The sequence below is a fragment of the Salminus brasiliensis genome, chromosome 19 (assembly GCF_030463535.1).
Source record: "Salminus brasiliensis chromosome 19, fSalBra1.hap2, whole genome shotgun sequence".
Classification (NCBI taxonomy): Eukaryota; Metazoa; Chordata; class Actinopteri; order Characiformes; family Bryconidae; genus Salminus; species Salminus brasiliensis.
The window spans coordinates 5,187,969-5,205,623 of record NC_132896.1 but is presented as its reverse complement, the minus strand read 5'-3'; the positions used below and the strand labels follow the sequence as shown (position 1 = coordinate 5,205,623).

The window sequence follows — 17,655 nt, the reverse complement described above, 5'->3', positions numbered from 1 at the left end:
GTGTAACCGGGGCCCTCTTTATTTTTTGCGCAGTGCTGTACTTTCTTGGCCTTCCGTCATGAAGCACCTGAATCCCTTTGCTCATATTAACAAACTATAAAGTAACTGAAGTCTCTCTCTCTCTTTCACACACACACACACACACACACACAAAACCCAAACAGCCATCAAACGTTTGCTCACAAACAAATCCCTTCGCTGCGCTAAACCCTAAGAAATCTGGAGGAGTCGTCCAACAGCTTTTGGACGTTGGAGCAAATCTCTGTGTTTCGTTATGTGTGCAAACATGTAACTGTCCGTAATTCCCGGCTCAAGCGGTCTCGGAGCTCCGCCGCTCTCCTGCACTGGCGAAGAGCGGCGAGATGTTGTGACCGGCGCAGTATGGCAGCGGTGCTGGTGCTGGAGAGGGGCGCGCTTTCGCGGGGCCGCAGTGGCAGATGGAAGAGGGAGATTAGTCATGCAGCAATATACTGTGGTCACACTTACTCTTCACTTCAGCCTCCAGGCAGCCTCGGCCAAACTCGGGCCATGGCATGGGTGCAATTCTCCACAAACAGGGAGGCACACATCCACCCTGGGCAGCTGCCTCACTCCCTCCGGTCCTTACTGGCTGCCAGTGGCTGGGGGAGGCCACACTGCGGGTGTGTGTGTGTGGATGGGTTTTTGTATTGAGTTCTTTCTGGGGACCAAATGCTCTCATGATGATGAGGGGGGGGGGTGTATCTTTATTTTTATTGCTATGGTTAAAGTCACATATAGCTGCAGATCTGTTGCAGTCGGTGGGGCGATTGACCGGTCATCGGTGGTGCTGACATTACTGATACTAAGACGAATATGTGCACCAAAAGACTTACAATAAAATAAAAATATTTACAATTAACAATAAAAACTTTTTTTTCTTAATATTTATGGTTTGGTTTAGATTAAGGATTATTCAAGCAATGGAAGTCCTCACAAAGATAGTAAGACAAATGCGTGAGTGTGTGTGTGTGTGTGTATGTATGTCTGTGTCTTCATACTAGGACACCAACCAGTGCCAGCCAGTTGTAATTAAATGTAATGATATGTATATATGCAGCATGTGTGTGTGTGTGTGTGTGTGTGTGTGTGTGTGTGGGATCCTCGTTTATGGCATGCGGTCAACGCTGCCTAGAAACACTATGTAAGAACACTGGTTTTCCTGGTCTGAAGTAGTTCCAGGCGTTAAAACCCAGAGCAATCTGTGAAGCCTGGTGTAAACTTGGGGGTTTTCAAGCGGGTAGTCAAAGTATTCTTAAAATAAACAAGCATGTTTGAGATTATTTGAAGTAAGGCTGTTCCAATTAATACCTCTGATCATATTTATACACACCCGAAAAAATCAAGGTGCATGAAATGGTTCTTTCAAATGGAGAGAGGCCATATGGAATCATGTCTGTAACAGAGGTGTGCGAGTATGAAGGACCTCTATACTGGTAAAGAGCTTTTATATGATGTGAAGGTTCTTAAGACCTTTAAAAGGTTCCTTCACACTCACACACTATTACAAAACGGGATGTCTTACTAGGTGCACTCGTCTGGTTTGTAATGAAATGTGCAGGTGATCAGTATCCTTTAAGCACTGACGATCTCCTCGACGTTTAGAAAGGCATACTGTGTATCACGATACAATAAAATAGCACCATACGGCCCACTCCCATAGTTCAGTTAAGTGCATTTACATTGTATAACCTTTTACAACAATAAAAATAATCACTTTAACTTAATCATCAGATAGACTACCAATACTATCAGTAATGAACGGCCCTAATGAACAGCCCTCATTTTAAGTGGCAGAAGTTATTCTGTCAAGCATTATTATTACAAATATAGCCAATTAGCAGCACAATTCTTCAGCGTTTACCCCTGTAAAATCACCCTGTTCAAGATTACATGGGTTGATCTGGCCTGGGAGTATGAGGCGCTATTGTCTATTGGGTCTGGTAGAAGGCTGTGTACAGTGTACATATATAAACATAACGTATATAACATGACATTTTCATGATGGACAGTCGGGCTGAACAATATTGAGCATATTTAGTTTTTCTGCTATTTTATATATCAATTTTGCATTTTTTGCCATTTCCCCCAGATTTCACCAGCGGTCAATCATCTAACATATCATGATATGCACTCTGCATACTCTACTCTACTCTACTAATACTGGAGTAAAATAAGCAATATGTTATATTGGGCAGATATCTGGAGAATGATGGAAGATGAGAATAGTGATTTTTCTTTGGTATCAAGCAGCAGTAAATTTGACATTACACACGACACAGCCCATCCTGCAATGTGACTACTGCACATATGCACATTGGGATAATGCTGAAACTATATAATGGACAGTACGTATCACGATATTTAGTGTTTTTTTTCTTCTGAAGTTGGAATATTTTGGAACAGCAAATCAGGACTTCCATATTTCAAAAAGCTATGAACAACATTCAGAGGCTCAGAAAACAACACTCAGGCCTACTGAGACACACATTTTGACCATAATTACTAGGGATGCACCGATCTGATTGGGGATCTAGGATTGGATATCGGTCCCGATATTAACAGAATTAGCTGGATCGGGTATCGGATAATTAGGCTGATCCATGGAACCGATCCTTTCACTTTAATTGGTTGGTGTGAGACTGAACTAAATGTTTACAAATGTTTTTTGATCGCTGCTTGTATGTTTGACCAAGTGACTTATTTATTCTCAGGTTCAGCTGCTAGATTTTATTTTTGCATTTGGCAAGTGAAGTTACTCATTTTCAGTTTTGGCTGATACATTTTATTTATTTTAAGAAGTTCGACCCCTTATTTTTATTTGAATGCTGTGTCAAGGTCTGGCACAATTGTTTATTATTTTAGTGACAAATAAATAGCAATTTAGTACATTTATACCTATATGTTAATTTGTTATATTATGTTGTACAAAGTTAGTAAAGTAATGTTTAAGTCAATCCTGATGCTCTGATAAGTCTCTCCCACATGGTGAGGTATACGGTTTATTAATTCAGCAATGGTATCGGATTGGTATCGGGTATCGACCCATAAGCAAAGTTTGTTTTAGTATCATAACTGAAAAAGCCAGATCGGTGCATCCCTAATAATTACAATATAATCATATCAGCCACTAGAGATGGACTGATCAGTGTTTTTGATACGACGATTGCCTTTGAGCACAAAACCAATACATAGCCATAGTGCCATAGAGCCATAGTGCATTTACATTTGAAAAATAAAACACGACCTCGCTCATGAGATCACTGAGAAAAAATGAAATCTGCAGCATGAGTTAAAGATTAGCTCACGCCTCACAAAAGAGCCTCCGTCTTTAAATAAAGCTCGTTGGCCGTGTTACCTGTGTGTTCACAGAAACACCTTTTCAGTAGTGTCCCTTAATCACAGATATTACTTTAAAGGCCATGCTGCACTGCACTAGCTGGAAAGCATCCAAAGCCTGCTGAATTAGCCCCATGCTGCGTCCTACAAAGTGGAAGACTAGGAAGTCCCTCAATCTCACTTCATTACTAAATTAAGTAGTAATTGAACAGCCGCGCATTAGCTGCAATTTTCTATTCATGCAATTCCCAGGCAGACCAAAACAAACAGCACAGGTTTCAGACTGGCCTCGCTCTGCTGCTGCTTTAATCAGGTTACCGACCTGACTGCTGGAGCTCTTTAAAAATACTACTACAAGGAAGAGAAAGGGTATATGATGAAGAGGGAAGATGAAGAATCACATGATGGTGTTTTTTTATAATAATAATAATTAAAATGAAGATACTAGAGAGGCTTTTTCCAAAGAAGATGTGTATTGACTATATCAGAAGGCCTTTCAGGTCCATTTCCAGAACATCAGTCTGAACACATTTCCAAATTCTACTGTTAAGCTGAATTAATGGCACAAAAAGTAAATATAAAACATATAAAAACTTACTTAAACACTTAATAATAGTCTATATTTAATAAAAGTAAAGTTAGTAAAGTTTTATTTACTGGATATTAGAAGGATATTGCTTAAATAATTGAAATGAAGAAGATCTAGAAAGGGTTTTTCCAGGGAAGATCTTTCAATCAGAAGGCCTTTCATCTGTTTCCAGTTCTCCGACATGATGTTAGAACACATTTCCAAATTCTACTGTTAAGCTGAATTAATGGCAGCAAAAGTGAATGTAAAAGCCTCATTCTGAAATCTGGAGGTCTGTCCTACAGCTGGGCAACCAGATTAGCCCCACCACACCACAGTGAACATCACTTCTGACAAATATAAGCAATCCCAATCAGACTTACAGTTGAATATAGTCTAGTTTTGTTGTTGTTGTTGTTTTTAATAAAGCATCATTCTGAAATCTGGAGGTCTGTACTGCTTAAATTGTGTATAGGAGAAATGGTAAGACCTTCTCCATAACTTCTGACAAATATAAGCAAGAAGACTTGCTGAACAGAGCAGTTGAATAGAGCCAAAGATATTAACTGGATATTAGAAGGATCTTACTTGAATAACTGAAATTTAGAGGATCTAGAGAGGCTTTTTTTCCCAGGAAGATTGTGTATCGGAGAAATCAGAAGGCCTTTTAGATTCATTTCCATCAGTGTGAACACATTTGCAAATTCTACTGTTAAGCTGAATCAGTCAAGTCAAGTCAGATTTATTTGTATAGCTTTTTACAACTGTTAAATTATTGATAAAATGAAAATAAAAATATTTATCAATAAAATGTATTAATAAAAATTAATAAAAAAAATTCTACCATTAATAAAGAATTACATTTAAGAAAGAAAATATAAAAGCATACAAAAACTTACACTTATAAAAATAATCTATATTTAAAAAGTAAAGTTTTATTTACTGGATATTAGAAGGACATTACTTGAGCAATTGAAATTATTTTTTTCAGGGAAGATCGTTCAATCAGAAGACCTTTCAGATTCATTTCCAGTCCTCTGACATGATGTCTGAACACATTTCCAAATTCTACTGTTAAGCTGAATTAATGGCAGCAAAAGTGAATATAAAAGCCTCATTCTGAAATCTGGAGGTCTGTCCTACAGCTGGGCAACCAGATTAGCCCCACCACACCACAGTGAACATCACTTCTGACAAATATAAGCAATCCCAATCAGACTTACAGTTGAATATAGTCTAGTTTTTTGTTGTTGTTGTTTTTAATAAAGCATCATTCTGAAATCTGGAGGTCTGTACTGCTTAAATTGTGTATAGGAGAAATGGTAAGGCCTTTCAGATTTATTTCTATATGTTTTGTGATCAACAAATGATCAAATTCTACATTTCTACTGAACTACTGGCACTAAAGGGAAAAGCATCTCTGATATCTGGAGACCTAGTTTAGTGCATATGTACCAGCACTGCATTAAACCCCACTGCTGACACAAATAAGCAATTTAAAGACTTCATTGAAATACAGACCATCCTAAACTGTACATGCATAAACTCTGCGTTTCGCAAATACTCAAACTAAGATGCAAATCCATTACAAACCCAAATCCTTTCAACAGCCTCCCAGTGCCGAAACAAAACCCAGCGACATGCAGCACATCAGTACCAACCCATTTTTGCCATTTTCTATCAGGCAGAGAAAACCAGCCTCTGTGAGGGGAGGGGGGAGTCGCATTGACCGTCACAATCTCATTCCACGTTAATAGCCTGAAATGTGTAGATATGATGAAGGGCTTATTATGTGAGGAGATAATAAATGAGAGGTTTTCATATATCCTCTGCTGCCTGTAAGTGATTGCGGAAAGGCACTGCCTATTATTTACTGCGTTTGTACCACTGATATGACATGCTCACACAATGCTATTAGTCTCAGTATTAGGCTATCATCAGGCAGGAAATTCAATTAAGGATGACCTAAAATCCTTCCTTTCAAGCCTCGCTGTAAGAGAAAGGCTTCTGCTTTTCAATGGCGCGGCTCATGAGACGGATCGCACACGAGATGAGACAATTTTCCTTCATTTGTCAAGAGCACGCACGCTAAGAGAGACGCTGCTTGGAGGTATGGGCTGCAGTGACAAACCAACACGGGCTGAAGAATCTAAAGAGTCACCAGAGCTGCTGGAAGATTAAGAATAAGAATAGTCATTTTAACCAAAGAACGTAAATATGTTGAATAATGTGATACTAAATGTAGGAGCTGTGAGGTGTGAGGCTCAGAGCTGCACCATTCATTACTTCTTTATCCAATTAGGGTTGCCAAATTTTAAAATTTGGGAAATTTACCATGAGAATTAACGGGAATGTTCAAAGCTAAATGTGAGAAACTTGCATATAGTTGGAAAAAAATATACTGATTATAATCTTGACTAAAATAATTATTAGATATGATACCAAAACAGTTGAATAGCAAAGCTATTACCACTGCAGGGCTATTGAGAAGACCACAGACCCTGCATGCACTGTTCATTCCTCCATCACATGTACAGCATATGTCCAGATGATTTCTACAGAAGCTCACCACTACTGAAAGCACACATTTGGACCGCAGGACTGCCTAAAGTCAAGTTCTGACGAGGTTTGTGTTTTTACTGACAGTAAAAGCACTGAAATATTTAAGCAGCTATTAAATTATGCTGGAATCTCAGAGTCGCTCTATCTGGTAAATCAGAAATGCTTAATGAGCAATTTCATTTCAGACTAGTTTATCAAGGCTAGCTACCTATATTTTTTGCCTCAACGGGTTTCAGTAACCAAGAATAAATACTTATTATTATGTGTTATTTATTTAACACTTTGAAGACCACTAGAAAGCTCTTTTGATTGTTTTTTAATTGAACTTTTGATTGTTCAATGAAAGAATTAAGCTCTTAAGTTCTGCTACAGTACATAGGGATGATAGTGTATGTTATATGTCCTTTAAACTATCCAATATTTCCTATTAATTCCTATAAATTCCCCAAATATTTGGGAATATTTCCAAATTCCCGATCTAAAGTTTCCACTAAAAGTTACCAGTAGTTTTCTGGACATTTATCAGAGGTTTTCTACCCCTTTGCAACCCTACAGCCAATGGTTACCTTCTTTTGGTATTTCTCTGTAAGTCAATGAATATCTCTTTACACTCTGCAGTCTAAATCAACTAATATAAAATACACAGGATGCTGAGGAGGCCTAGTTATTACCATTAAAAACCATTCAGACATGTAATGGAACTTTCAGCCCTTTTTGTTTCCATATGATGTTTTTTTGGTTCTGAAACCAAACGTTTGAACAGTCAGTAAAAGACAGACATAAATAATTATTACCATGAAACAGACATTGTTTTGTATTAGTGTTATTATTATTATTATAAACAATTTTTTTCACTGCTCTGAAATGTGACTTGAAACACTATTTAAAAACTGTCTGATGAAGCTTAGCAAGATTACGCTCCTGCACATGTTTCTGCATTGTGGCCGCTTTTATTTTTTTCATAGCTCTGAAACTTTTCAAATGTGCCGTTCCTCAACCAGTAAACGCTGTTCTTTCAAGCTCATTAGATCTTATTTGGGATAAGATAAAAAAAATACAGCCTATAAAAAGTGGAACGCGATAAATATGAGGATTTATACCCGTCTATCCAGAGTCAGAGTCGGTATTGGCACTTGGTATCAGCAGATCGGAAAGGAAAAGGTAATATCGGTGCATCCCTAGTCTCAAAATATGACTGCGGTATACAGTATTACTGGGGACAGGGGATAGGGGCCCGCAGCCTGTGGCTCTCTTAAATGCACATGGGGGAATGAGTTTATTTAGCCGTGCACTCGACAGTACAGAACAGAAATTATTCAATTAAATTAAATTCTGCCATACTGCAACACTATTATACCACCCAACCCCAACTGCAGGGTGGGCAAACTGGATCAGGACCAGAGGAGCTGGTCTCTGAGGATGAAAAATGTGAACGAGAACACTGCTCTGGCATGCCGTGCCACACGAGCCACACAAGGTTTGGGCCTGAGAGCACTTCTGAACTGAACGTCTGGCTGTGTGGGTCATCTCCTGCCAACCGAGTGCGAACAGCAAAGAGAAACTTCAGCATATGTGAGGCTGCTGTTGATCTGCTAAATAAAGCTCCTGAAGAAAACAGCAGCTGAACACGGCTGAAAGGGCTCTGAACAGTGACGGCGTTTTATTACATTTACTCTGCTTGCAATTAAGAGCTGATGAGAAGAGGAATGTACAGATGGTAGCACTGTTCCAGGACCGTGTGAAAGACTCTGCCTCTGCAAACACTATTTCAGATCTTGGCAGGATGGGGGGAGGGGGGATTGAGGGATGCACGATCCCTGAAGAACTTAAATTTATCACGATACGCTAAAATATGGTCATATTGCCCAGCCCTATGTGGAATCAGACGTAATTGTCCTTACAAAAATTTAATAAGCTGCTAAATTCCGAAATTTTATAATATTTAATAAACATGTAATAAGCTGCTAAATTCTGATATTTAATAATATTTAATAAACATGTATTAAGCTGCTAAATTCCAATATTTAATCATATTTAATATGTAATAAAAATGTAATAAGCTGCTAAATTCCGAAATTTTATAATATTTAATTTTTAATAAACATGTAATAAGCTGCTATATTCCAATATTTAATCATATTTAATAAAAATGTAATAAGCTGCTAAATTCCGATATTTAATCATATTTAATAAACATGTAATAAGCTGCTAAATTCCGATATTTAATCATATTTAATAAACATGTAATAAGCTGCTAAATTCCGATATTTAATCATATTTAATAAACATGTAATAAGCTGCTAAATTCTAATATTTAATTATATTTAATAAACATGTAATAAGCTGCTAAATTCCGATATTTAATCATATTTAATAAACATGTAATAAGCTGTTAAATACCAATATTTAATTATATTTAATAAACATGTAATAAGCTGCTAAATTCCAATATTTAATACTATTTAATAAACATGTAATAAGCTGCTAAATACCGATATTTAATCACATTTAATAAACATGTAATAAGCTGCTAAATTCCGATATTTAGTCATATTTAATAAACATGTAATAAGCTGTTAAATTCCGATATTTAATCATATTTAATAAATATGTAATAAGCTGCTAAATTCCGATATTTAATCATATTTAATAAACATGTAATAAGCTGCTAAATTCCAATATTTAATACTATTTAATAAACATGTAATAAGCTGCTAAATTCCGATATTTAATCATATTTAATAAACATGTAATAAGCTGCTAAATTCCGATATTTAATCATATTTAATAAACATGTAATAAGCTGCTAAATTCCGATATTTAATCATATTTAATAAACATGTAATAAGCTGTTAAATTCCGATATTTAATCATATTTAATAAACTTGTAATAAGCTGCTAAATTCCGATATTTAATAATGCAAATGTAACAAGCTGCAGAAATCCCATTTATGACACAAACGTAACAACCTGTGAAATTCATAATCACAATACCTGCAGGCATTTTTGCCATACAAAATGTGTATAACAATTTTTTTTTGGATTGCAAACGAGTTAAATCAGACAAAATACATGTAACAATTGATTTTAATACATAAAAATGCATTAAAGATCATAATAAGCTGATTTCTAATTAAATACAGGTTTTGCAGCATCTTGCTTTTTAAAGGATCTCCATAATTGGTATAATTATTTTATGATCTAGCTATGATTTACAGTATCATGACCCAATTCATCACAACAATAATCCAATATCGTAACACCTCTCCTTATTACACGAGCCAACATTGGATACCCCGATTTCCTGCTAAATCTCTCAGTTTCTGCGAGTCTTGTGGCAGCATTTCCAAAGCAAAGCCAGCTCAGAACGACAGCAGACCCAGTTCAGCCACTTTCATTTAATTTAATGTGGTCTGATACGGTGCCAGAGGCCATACACAAAGTCCACTTCCTCGAGGTATTGTACAGAAACAATCCAGGAGCCGGCCGACTTCCCCTAGGTATTGTGCGGCTGATGTATTCCATGAGCACTTCACAACCTCCATTCTTCTCAAGATGGCTGTTTTTCGCTGAGTCAGACCCCGCTATTATCCCGAACCTTCCTGGGGTGCCGCTCACCCCACGCGGTCCCACAATACCTCCTCCAGGAAATGGAGGGGACGACATGTTCAAATAAGTGCGAGCTCCAGAGCAGCATGGCCGATATTTGCTCATAACCCTTTCTGACCATCCAGCAGAGTACAAATACAAGTTCACAAAAGGGTGCCAACTCCGGCTGCCTTCTTTTTCTTTAACCACAGGTGCAGCTTCTTTCAGATAATAAAGCCGCTCTAAAAGAGAATATGAGGAATCGGCCCTGCTACTCGCACAATATTCCAGCAAAGAGCCCAGAGCAGAAACTGCTTCCCTTTTAATTGGAATTTTTTTCTATGGATTTCTGCAGAAAGCATTTAGTGCATTTGTTTTTATATTTTCTGCATATTGTTTTATATTTGATATATTTTTTGCATTTTATTGATAATTTTCAGTGATTAACTACTGCTCGTTTATTTTACTGAACATTGTTATAGTATATTATTTATAGGAAAAAACAAACACATTTTTGTGCTGTCGGTCACATCAAGTCCAAACCTGACAGACTGTAAAGCTGCAAAAATATGGTTAATCAGAACCTGCATGATTTTCTGCATTTAAAAAAATCAGGCTGACCAATCAGAGCTCCTCCATTATCACGACTGCAGCCCAAAACACATAAAACAGAGCACAAACACTTATTGACGCTGTCAAGCAAAAACCTTGTATCCCCATTTTTTGAGAGAATTTGAATTGGCATTGTGTCAATGCCCATGAAAATGATCCACAATGAACGGACCAATAGAAACGCTCCAAAATGACTTGGAATAAAATCTTCTATTTAAAGTTCAGAAGGTTTTTTCCTTGTCCTGTAAAGTTGCCATTTTGAGATACAAAATCAAATCAAATTTTATTTGTCACATACATAGTCATACACAGTATAACTTGCAGTGAAATGCTTTTATGACAGTCTGCCCACATCAAAGCTATACAATAAAGATCTACATTTAAACTTAACTAAACCTTAACTTAATGAAGTAAAGTGCAAAAGTGCAAAAGAAAAAAAAAAGAAAAAACATTTAAGTTAAAAAATAAAATATAAAAATCTGAAAATATAGAAATATAAGCAAAAATAAATAAATAAATAAAAATACAAATATATATACACAGATGAAATAGTGTAGATACGAGGTTATGATCTGAAACTAAGGGGAATGGCGATGAGTGAATAACAGTGAGTGTATACAGCTGTTTTCAGCTAATATAGGTGTCTCCTAGTCCCGCACACGTCCACAAAACACAGCAAACTACAGCGTCCTTCTCTAAGGACGGCGTGTATGTGTTGCGTTACATTCACACAACAACCAGCAGACAAAGGGAAGGGAAACAGAGGGACTCGGAAGAGGAGAGGGAGCTGAGAGAAGTTTTGTCCCGAGTTTGGGACAGGGCTGGGGGCGATGCGTTGACGCAATCAATTATCCATCATGTGAATCAATCTATCAATCTATCAATTTGGCTTTTTGTGATACACAGCAAGCTTTGATGAGCATATCGCCGACATAATCAGTGCTTTATGTTTTTAACTACAGAGAGTGTAATTAGTGTTCAGCAGATTTTGAGTAGGAGTAAAAATACTGTACTGAGTACAGCAGAGTATTTTGGTAGCAGTTTTTAAACTCTGCCTCTATCAGTGCATTTTATCATGAAAATGATACTGAAAGTATCGTGGTATAACATCTGCACCATATCGCCCAGCCCTACTTTTAGTTGACTGTATTCCTCTTCACATGACTCCAGAAATCCTAAAACTAGAAACACACGAGTGAAATCAAGCCGCGGAGACTGGCTAGCTGACTAACGCTGTGTTCAGCTGGGCTCTCTGAAAGCAGGAAGGCTGTGGGGTTCGGCTCTGCGGTCTGAAAAGAGAGAGGCCGCGTCATGGCAGCCCTCAGCTTGGCAGGAGGAAATTGTTGAGCTGTGATTACCCCTTGGTTAACTGTAACCCTGCGTCTGAGGTTTGTCTTCCTCTCGGGAACTGACTCATCTAGAGACTGAAGAGTCTCGTATTGACTCTGTTAAGCGGCCGTGCAGAGGTTTCCTTTTAGCTAGTAGGATCTAAAGCAAAAGCAACCCTCAGAGCGAACACACGCGTCCAGCGCTGCTGCACGGACACCACGTCTCTCTGCAAGAGAGCAAGAGACTGCTAATAAACGCCTGGAATCAAGATCATGAAGGTAATCCTGTGTGGGCGGCTGCTGGAAGTGTGGTCAGCAGCCTCGAGGCTTCACCACGAAGAGTTAAAACTCCCTCCACTTTTGTCCAGTACACTTCCTGGAGCAAACCAACGCTGATGATGTCAGTGGCTGAGTGCCAAGGTGGGATTTTCACACACACACACACACACACACACACTTTTCTCTCTTACATAAAAGCTACACTACGTGTCCAAATGTCTGTGGACACCCCTTGTAATTAATGCATTCAGCTACTTTAAGTTGCACACATTGCTGACACTGATGTGCAAATGCACACACACACACACACACACAGCTTGTCTAGTCCCTAGCCCTGTAGAGCAGTACTGCCAATAGAATAGGACTCTCTGGAGCAGATCAACATGCTGCCTAATATTAAGTGTGGGATAGAGGGGTATAAGGCCCCCAGCATTGAGCTGTGGAGCAGTAGTAACTGTGTTCACTGTAGTGACAGTCATCCAATAATTTTGGGATGAATTGGGGAGTTGGGGATGTGGTGGGATGGTGATCATCCAACATGATGATCTTGTTGCTATACTTTTTTTTTTTTTAATTACCCCTGATTTTGGAACTAACAATGAATGAACAGGTGTCCCAATACTTTTGTCCTTATAATGTGTACATATACACACGTATATATAGTGTGTACATAGACGTTGTTCTTCACAACGAGTCAAAATTTAATGATGAATCGACCAATAGAAATGCTCCAAAATGACAAAAGGTTTTCTCCTGTAATGTTGTTATTTTGGTGATACAAGGTTTTTGTCCAACAGTGACAATATGCATATTGTGGTGCTTTGTGCATTACTGTAGCGTAGTTATTCTAGGCCCACATCTAAACAGTCCCAACTTAGCCTTAGTAACCTCAGCCTTTTATGAGGACCATATGAAAACAATGACCTTTCTAAACCAAAAATCTAAACAACCGTATTATGCCTTGTGACAACTGAGGTTATCACACTGACCTTGTATCTCCAAAATGACAACTTCACAGGAGGTAACTCTCTTAGCGCTCTTTTAACGGTCAACAGAAGTCCAACAGAAGTGTAAAAAAATAAGAAGTCATTTTGGAGCATTTCTATTGGTCCATTCATCATGACATGGTGACATAATGTAAAAATTACTGGCAGATTCAAATAATGTCAAAAAGCAAAAAATAAAATGAAAAGACTCACTATCTAAACATGGAAGAGCTCGTAGTAGCACCTATGAGCACACGTCAAGCCTTTTGTGTGGTCCTCACAACGACAGCAAAGCATGACCATTTTGTAACAGTGAGGGCATTTGGTCCTCACAACGAGCTAAAACACACACACACACACACACACACACACACACACACTGTGTGGAGCAGTGGGATGTAAGCGTCAGGCAGGGGGCAGGATGAAGTCCCTTTGTAACTGCAGGCATGGCGTGGGCCTCCTGTTGCCCGGGGCCACTGAGGACACCCTATTGTTCGCGGGCCGCCGGAACAAAGACAGCCACCCGTGCCCCTGCCACACACACTCCTACTGAGCTATTGTCACCCTGACAAACGCCCAACCCAAATTTCATTACATATGAATTTTCTAACCCCCCCCCACCCACTCACCACTCACCCTAACCCTTCCCCTCCCCCCGGCCCTCGTCTTCCGTCAGTGGGTTTCGTTTGTTTAGCTGCCTCCAGAAAACGCAACTACACCCATAGAAATAAACCTGCCTTAGTGTACAGTAACAGAAAGACTTGTTTACACCATTATCATTATTTTTTTTTTTACATAATAATAATAAAAATAATTATATATAATATTATATATATTATATATAGACCAATAGAAATGCTCCAAAATGACATTGACTTTCATTGAAAGTTGAGAAAGCTTTTACCTTCTCCTGTAAAGTTGACATTTTGGAGATACAAGGTTAACAGAGATTCAAGGTATATTAATATTTAGTCATAGTTTGCCCTGTATGTGTGTGTGTATGTATATATATATATATATATATATATATATATATATATATATATATATATATATACATATATATATACACACACACACATACACACAATGTAAAACTGTTTATATATATATATATATATATATATATATATATATAAATAAGCATAATACTATAAATATACACACTATATATATATATATATATATATAAATAAGCATAATACTATAAATATACACACTATATATATATATATATATATAAATAAGCATAATACTATAAATTTACACACTATATATATATATATATATATATAAATAAGCATAATACTATAAATATACACACTATATATATATATATATATATATATATAAATAAGCATAATACTATAAATATACACACTATATATATATACAGTATTATACTTTTTCTGTTTGAGTTTGATTGTACCGTGTAACTGCTTGTTTCTGCTGTGCACATGACAAACTCATGAATCGTACTGTAGTATCACTCATAACTGATTACACAAACGATGACTGATATATGACTCCCACCCTAACCCCAATCTGACTGATTCAACGGCCTAAAATCTGAACATCCCCAGAACTTCATCCACTGGAAACAATCTCCCAGTGTTGTTGTACCACAAATCTAAGTGCACCTCCGTTTTTCCCCTTTGAAAAACATGAATCTCGGGCTTTTCGCTGCACTGCAGACACATGAGAGAAACACCTGTCGCTTTAAAGCCACTGGAAGTATTAAAGGCTTATAAAGCTTTTGGTTCTAATTTTGTTTGATGTTCTTGCCTGAAATCACCAAATGCTCAAAGAACAAAAGGTGATCTGTTACTAAATGAGCATCATGACACAGCCCTCCGTATTACACGCAGAATTCTCCTGAATGAAGAGGCCTGTATACAGCCAGTAATCCAACACCTCGAACATCAGGCCGGATCGTTTCTTTATCTTCAGCTCATTTCTCTAATGTGACAATTCACTGATTTGATTGGTTGGTTGGTTTGAGGTCAGCACTGTGCTGAAGACACTCCGGTGTTTCAGACTGGGTCAGCGCTCTGAAAGCTCCCAGAAACAGATAAAGTGACAGTAACCTGTGCTGGAAAACAGACACAGCTGGTTTCATCTTCTGACATTTTAATAATGGTAATGGATTCCTGACTGAGAATAAAAAAGTCAAGCCAGCTGTGCGGTTTAGGGGCATATATAAGTGGGTTCTAACCAAAATGCTAAAATCTCTAGAACTAAAAAGTGACAGTATAGCATTAGCATTAAACTCTCCAGTATAATATGTACAGTTTTCTTTGCTTATAAAAGTTTATAGTAGCTACAAATAGCAATGTGCATCAGGGCTTGGCAATATAGCATAAATATTGACATATTCATATCATACCAATTTATAATAATTTGTGCAAGATACAAACAATTACCATATTTGTAATATCACAGCTGCTTTTTTATATTGTGCATGGGTCATGTGTGTGTGAATGGTTTGGTTTCTGGAGGGATAACACTCAACAGACTCAAATACTCAACAGAGTATTTTTCAAATTATGCCGCAGAAACATCGCAATTAAATTACTGTAATCCATAATCTACAATCCAGTGCAGTTTTCTGAGTGAGCACAATTGTCTGATGTTTATTATTAAAAATATAATTACTAATTGCTATTTAAACATCCAGCAAATACTTATACTCAATTATACTTTAAGGTTTTGACCACACCATATTGTATCTGGCTATTTCTCTTAAGCATATTGAGATATGAGTTTCTTAGTCATATCACCCAGCCCTAATGTGCTTGTGTAGTTATGGACAATAACTTCTATTTGTTGTTGTGATTTTAATACGTTTTATGTAATTTAATTTGAATATTTTATTTATTTTTCATTAAAATGTAAAAGTCTATTTATTATTTGATGCTATATTATGAGTGCAATAGCTAATAGTGAGCAATATGACAATATTTTTTGTGTTGTGATGAATTTTGTTATTATGACACAAGTTTTTATGAGCATATCGTGGAGATCATCAGATCTTAAAACCTAGACATAATCTTGTTTTCACCTGTTCAATTTTCACCATCATTTATTTGCCAAAACAAATAATCAGCAGTAAAGTCTAGACCCATCAGCACCCCCTGAAGTCAAGGTAAATGTAGTGTGTGTCTGTATAATAAATTACATAATTACTCTGTATATGTACAGCAAAATGACAAAGATATCCCTCTACAACATCATTACGCTAAACAAGCTCTATATACTAAGCTCTGGTCTAAGGTGGCCTCTGGTCACCTATGCATCATGGTGTGTATTGCACTGCTGAGGAGACAATCAGCTGTGGTGTGAAATTCAAAGGCTAACTGTAAAACAACAGCTGATAAAGCTGCAGTCAGACCCACGACAGCGGAGGGGTCTCATGTTTGTATAGGGGCCGTCACGAGGCCAAATCAGGTCTGTTTGTTCAAATGCACAGCTCGGACGGCTGCTGTCTAAAAGGCCGAGTGCACTTGTGTACATCAGACTGAGGAGCTTTAAGGACATGTATTAGAAAAATGAGACCAGAAAAGACTAGAAACTACCAGCACTTAGAAACCCGCCATAAAAAATCATAAAATCCTACCAGCATATAATGACTGATGCATAAAAGCACAATCAGCAACCTCTATATTTTCCGTATGACGTGGTGAAGGACCGAATTCACCCATTTGCCACACTGTGTGAAACACACACCACGCATTCTCATCAGGAACATTTCAGATGGCAGATGTCGTGAGTACTGGCTGGGTATTGTTAAAATCACTGGGAATCCTTCATTTCCCTGTGCAAGCACATTCCTAAGGGAAACACACCATACGCTGGTCTCAAGCTCACTTAAAGAACGGGCTGTACTGGCAGATATCGCTACGTTAAATATTTTTCAGATCAGTGTAAAGTTTGTGAAGATCAGCGGTGTAGACGAAACCACAGAGCTGGCCGATAATCACATCTTTACAATTTTCACAATTCATTTATTGGATAATTGTGAAAAGACTGGAAGTCAATAAAGCTGGAAGACAAATTGTCTTCGACTCAAATTACAACTCAAATGACTCTGATTTATTTAACACTCATTAAACTCAACGGGTTCATGATCAGTTATTGCACATTAATGACCACTTTTCCTCTTAATTACCTCAACACATACGTATCATTATGGAATTATGTTAATAAAGCCCAGCTTTTCCAACTCTGGTTCACATGTTTGGTACTTCTTCACTGTATTATGGTCACTTGTTGCTTGTATGAAGACCTAAACATGTATTTCTTATAGTAGTTTCTTTTTGCGTATTTCTAAATACAACATTTATTATTTTTAAGGTATTTTGCTAAAAGCTTTTCT

General features: G+C 37.4%; 1 protein-coding gene across 3 annotated transcripts in view; it reads right to left on the bottom strand.

Moving 5' to 3' along the window:
- The window catches only part of tead1a (TEA domain family member 1a), a 72,998-nt gene that overhangs the window by 44,387 nt on the left and 10,956 nt on the right, over window positions 1–17,655 (bottom strand). Inside the window, exon 1 of one of the 3 annotated variants that reach the window (XM_072663010.1) lies at window positions 4,015–4,033. The exons of the other annotated variants lie outside the window; for them this stretch is intronic. The gene's annotated coding sequence lies outside the window, so the exon portion shown is untranslated. Of the gene's footprint in view, window positions 1–4,014; window positions 4,034–17,655 lie in introns of those variants that run through there. 3 annotated transcript variants of the gene reach the window in all.